This window comes from Ptychodera flava, chromosome 17, assembly GCF_041260155.1.
Source record: "Ptychodera flava strain L36383 chromosome 17, AS_Pfla_20210202, whole genome shotgun sequence".
Lineage (NCBI taxonomy): Eukaryota > Metazoa > Hemichordata > Enteropneusta > Ptychoderidae > Ptychodera > Ptychodera flava.
This window is the reverse complement of record NC_091944.1, coordinates 21,448,009-21,454,008: the sequence shown is the minus strand read 5'-3', so window position 1 is coordinate 21,454,008 and position 6,000 is coordinate 21,448,009. Positions and strand designations below refer to the sequence as shown.

General features: G+C 40.7%; 1 long non-coding RNA gene across 1 annotated transcript; it reads left to right on the top strand.

The window, feature by feature from the left end:
• Positions 1-286: 286 nt before the first annotated feature.
• Positions 287-5,261, top strand: LOC139115759 (uncharacterized). The gene is made up of 2 exons (XR_011548182.1): positions 287-631; positions 2,437-5,261. It is a non-coding gene; the product is annotated as an uncharacterized lncRNA (long non-coding RNA).
• Positions 5,262-6,000: the final 739 nt, after the last annotated feature.

Genomic DNA, 6,000 nt, shown 5'->3' with positions numbered 1-6,000 from the left:
ACAGCTACACAAGTGTTGTGCTCTTCAGGCTCAGCCAGTTTATTTGTAACATTGAAAAAGAAAGAAAAACGCTCTAATATTGACTTATATAGCCATTTATGAGCCCCTGTGCAAATACGTCATTCATTGAACCCTCGTCCATACAGGGCCGTATTTTGTGAATAACCCTATAATATATATATTTCGCACAGAATATATAGCAAATTCTTGTCGAAAGCAGTAACTTTAAAACGCTACTTATTGACAATGGAAGAGGATGGAAGTAACCGAGAGCAACTAGTAATTTTGTTATAAAAAGATGTTTTGGGCCTTCCTTGATCCTGGAGATAATGGGAGCCTAATGCATCGAACAATCACCAATCAGATCCTTTGAATAAAATGTCATGCAAACAGGACGCACTAGAGGTGTGACCGGGTAACGACAATTGCAGTCCCCGCCACAGAAATGTCAATTATGACTGTGAACTCATTCACATGCAAAATACATTAATTCCACGTAAGACAAACACAAGCAAAGTCAATCTACATTTTAATTAAGCGGTGTGTACATGCACTTGGCCGGCGAGTGACCTCTCAGACAAGATCACGGACACTCAACAACCAAAACCGGCGTGCGAGTACCATCTGTACGGTAAGCGTTGTGTGCGAGATTCAATTTTAACATTTGCGTTGAAATCACTCACTTTCATGTTAAGAGTGACAATTTTGGAATCGATCTCAGTGTGTTTGTCTAGACTAAAATTGTTGCGAACTGTTTCCATACAACATTTATTCAATGCAAATTGTCTGCAGCGATTCTAACCGATCAGAGAGACACTAAGTATGTACACTACACTCTTATCAAGTACGAGGGAAGGGGCAAGCATATTCTAAACCAGGGAAAACGTGCCACGAAGATTCGCCCATTCACGGCCGGACCGTGGCCGATTCTAGTAAAGACGGCAACCGTCAAGCAATCCATCAGGTGACGCCCGTTTATAGTGTTCTGGTTTCTATACCGACACATGTTGAACTTGAAGTTACGGTAATCTTTCCCTGTTTGAACTAATAAGTTAGATTAAAATCAAAAGTCAACACACTGAAATATAATAGTTGGACGAGCTAGATCACGGACACACCAGCAACAAGTGCGAAGCGAATGTGGAGTCTCCTGTTACGTCCATGCATTGCCCATGCTTTGAGTTGGGCGACAACAGACACCAGAATGTGAAAGGCGCTACTTTACATTGTAATGGCCTCGTTTCAGGCTTGATTTTCGTCGCCCGAGAAAACTTTTGTGAGCAAAACTTCCAAGCCATAAATCAGAACGTTTGACCATACGGACAGGCTGAGAAAGTGGAATAATGGTATATACAAAATGGAGGACCATGTATGCTATTGACCTTCTACACCGGTAAGGTCAGGCACACGGAGAAGGTACCGCGAGAATTCAGTCGGTTCATTTTCACTTAAGTTTCTGGCTTACTGATTCAACCCCATCGTAAAGCCTCTCAATCGAAAAGAAAGGAAAAACTTGGCCTCCATAATACAGCTGGCGACGTTTTTCCAACTTTCATATGATAAAGTAGTTGTTTGTTTCGTTATAACATAACTGTGTAAAGTTGAAGGTTACCGATGTTACTTATATCTGTTGGTCGACGGAAGTCGCGAAATGCCGTAAAGAGGTCTTGTTGACTTAACGTGTCACAATGCACGGTCCGTGGAGGGACCGTTCACAATGTCAGCGCACCTGTTCCATCCCTTTGCAGGAAAATGTGTAATTCAGTTCATAAGTGCATGATTTCCGCCTTGTTCTCGGGAACTTAACACGGTACACTATAGGCATCTTCCTGTATTTCACACAGGTTTTATTTGAACAAGCAAAGATGTTGCTCCAAATATTATGCTGTATCAACAGTAATTTCACGTGATTATTTCGAAAGACCTTTGTTTTAGCATAGTTTATAATTATAGATATATTCAGCACATGACAACATACTAACTTACTTTCTTTTGATTGAAGAAATTAATTATTCGCGATTTTGTGTTTTGGGCTCTGTGTACTGGCCTACGAATGGCCAACTAGTAGATAGTAAATGGTCATATCTACGTTCACCCACCATCTGCATACGAGACAGTCTGCCAATTTATAATTTCGAATTCGCAATCAACTCACAATTAATGGGACAGTCTTCCACAACTCTGTGGTCGCTGCATTGGTGAAGTCAGAAAAGAGTAATAATACCCTGGAACTTCAGTGATGAATATTTAAACCACTCTTTGAAGAACTTATAAGGCACTTTCTGCCGACATAGGATGTGGTCAGGTCGACTTCTCTGGTATTCAATTAAATGCACACAACAAGGCGAGGTTTCGTATAACTCAAAAAACCAACATAAAATTGTACAACTTCGTGTTTGCTCATATATTTTAGTACTTTCTCTCTATTTCTTTTAGACAGCAAAATGAACCCAATTGGCCACGAGTATTGTATCCTGGCACCGGAAAATTACGACGATAGACAATCGGACCACGTGCCCCCATGTAGCTGTGAGATTATCGGTTTCAGCGGCTGGACTTGGGGAGGCTTCCTGAAGAAAGCGGGCGTCCTGCTTGTGACTGCCTTCGTTCTCGCCGTGTTGCTCTACTTTGTGATGCCGCGTTGCGTCGATGAACCTCGCTTGACTATGCTCCTTTACTCCTCGATATCCTTCCTGCTGACGTCACTCGTGATGCTCGGAATTTCGTACTACAAGCTCAACCTGGAGAGAGAGCAGGACCGCAGCAATCTGATGCAAATGGAATCGTCCGTCGCCATGGAGATCGCCCGAAGGAAGGCCGCCGCCCGCGAACGGAATACTTTCTGCCATCTCATCGTGACAATGAAGTTGGAAAAGACATACATCGAACGAGAAAACACGAAACTGTGGAGGGAAGTGGAGAACCTGCGTACAAAATTGTGCGCTCTTGAAACCTGTGTGGAGAGGATGCCAGACAGCGCCACCACCGACGAGGAGGACAGCGACGAGGAAAACCGCGCAGATAGTAACTGTTGCATTATTTGCATGGAAAGAGAGAGGAACACGGTGACGTCACCATGTCGGCATCTCTGCTTGTGTTCTAGCTGTGCCAGAAAGGTGACACACTGCCCTCTATGCAGAAGGAGAATAAAGAAGCAAATCAAAGTATTTACTGGCTAAAAGTAACACTTTTCGTACACCACCATGCTGTTTTGTGACAAGATATTATCAAAGGAACTCAACTATTTCTGAAGAAAAAATCTAAACATAGATAAGTGAATATAAATTAAAAAAAGTCTTGTAAATGAATAGATATTTGTTTAGTTTATGGACCATTTCCGCGAAATGCGAGTACCAAATTTTTATATGTTCGTTGAACGTGGGGTTACACGAAAAGTAGTTAGGCCAGAGGAAAAATCTTGTTCATCCGATATTTTGGACCAAGGTTCAGGAGCGGCGAGCAAATATTTTTTTAATTTTTATTCTAGGCCAAAGGTAACTGCGGTCCCTCGGACTTTTTTCGCCGGGATGCCGACAAGGCAAACTGATCTTTTCCCCTTTTAGGCTAACCAGAAATATCTCAGACTATACAGATACTGGTTATTGGATTGAACACCATATTTCTCAACAATAACATAGGGAATTACATATATAGTCAGTGTTTGCACAACATATTCTGAGTATTTTAACATGCTCTTAGAATAAAACTGGTATGCACTGCAAATCACTGAAATCCAACAATTCAGTATTGTCCTTCAATATCTTCCAGCTGGAACCTAGCATCCGAGTTTTTTTCAATTTACTTTGGTCCCATGTCGTGGCCTCTTTACCGCTGTCCCGACACATTTCACACAATGGTCTAACAACACTGTATTGTGATCTGAGTGAAGTCATATAGTCATCGTTCGGAAGGTTCTCTTGTCCTCCACAATAGAAACAGCAAACATCAAATGATACTGTTGTTGCACTGTTGTAAGTTGTTTAAATTGGACTGGTACAGGCCACAGCTTGGCCATCACATCGAATGCTAGCGATCAAATTAATACTCATTGTGTACTAACCGTGACAAAACGGAGAAATTTCAGCCAAAAATTTGCCCAGTTTGTGTCGTGATTAGCAAATTTCAGACGTCGCAACAACGTGTTGACAGAGCTCAGTGCAGACACGTCGGAAGTCTCATTCAGAATCCCACATGCCCGCGAAAACCCGGCGAAATCTAGGGCGCCACCAGCGGCCGTATGAAAGTATTTGCAATGCAGAACTATGAATAAAAAAAAATCCAAATCAGACAAAGTAGAAGCGGCGATTCCGATGAACAATTTATTTTTTCTTTCTGGCCTTATATGGAAGTGCACTTTTTTCACTGTTGCAACCAAAATTTAAATATGATTGATGAAAACGGCCTGTAACAGCCACTGCTTTTCACAGCCCCTGCCCTAGTATCCAGTGAGGAAACTTAAAATACAAAAAAGTCATCTCGGTGATTTTTGCATACTTTCAGCATTGTATTTGGTTGGATTAACAGAACAGATATTTCGCTAGTATTTGAACTTATTTCTTTCATACGATTAAAGGAGTTGAACAAACGATGGGTTAAACGTTTGACCAGACGGTTTGTCTCTTCAAATGACAAAACAATACTCTTTTCAGGGGTACCTAAGAAAGTGTAGCTTTTGAATGAAAATGACAGCCTTGACACCATGCAGGATAGCTTGGGAAGGGAAAATTACAGCTGCTAGTCCTGCTAGCCTATTCAGTTCGAAAACGGGAACGGAGATTTCTGTGCAAGTTTTGTAAAATGGGGACAGATCGAACCTGAACATCACTGAACGCGGCATCTTACACAACACAACTTGGTGATTTTTTTGTCGAAAACGGGTAAAATCCCCGCCGCTACCACTGCTTTTGCCGTCAGCCACCTTGTTTTACGCCCTCAATAGCAAAATATGTTCAAAGCTATCGTTTTAGATGACCAATCTTACAGATTCCATTTCAGCAACTATCGTTTCCCTACTCAAGCTATCCTGCAGCTGCATGGTGTCAAGGCTGTCAATTTCATTCAAAAGCTACACTTTCTTAGGTACCCCTGATTTTTGAAGTTCAAATGATATCCCGAGACCGACTTTCTACATAACAAACGGGACTTTTCAGCCGAATTAGTCTGTTATTTTCAAACGATGTTATAATAATTTTCTCTGACATATTCTGACATATTCTGACATATAAACATGGATAGTCAATAAAGAACACATTGAACATTAAGATGCATAGATTGTTTTTCTTGCAGGGGACGTAGATCGGTTTACTTGGACGAGTGCAGCATTTTTAACTGAAATATTTATGCGTTTGTTGGCGCCTACTTACTACCTGGTCCGCTTGGTCCAGACAGAACCACTGCACAATTTCACACTTTACTACTTGACTAACACTGCTATCGACAATTAATATGCTACTGCCGCCATAGGTGTAGCAAACACTCTGTTATGCATGCATGAGAGAGGACAGTGTGATAAGTTGAGCACTTTACTGATTGACTGTGGGAGCTCCTTGTGCCGCTAGTTGCTAGGGCGAAGTGGTGTACATGGTACCATAATCGGCATCATTTAAACATCTTGTATATTGTTAACCTTTTGAGTGTATATACAATTTATAAATTTGTGCTTAAGTATCAAAACATCAGAAATCGAGAAATATTTGAAATATAGACGACAGTCATTCAATTCAGAATTCATCGAAACAAAAACGTTTTATGCTCTTTGATCATGAAGACTTTTTGTTGTTCTGATGAAAACACACAAGTAAACAGTGAGTATAAGCATCCAAGAGGAGTTATATCTATAATTATATATTAGATGAACTACTATATAGAAGCAAACATGATAAATAATATGTAAATTTTATATGATACCGATAAAAACAAATTTTGATTGATGAAATATGGCAGCAGTTAGGCTTGTGGTTTCTGCCAAGATCTACATTCAAAACTGCTGAAATGTTGCTT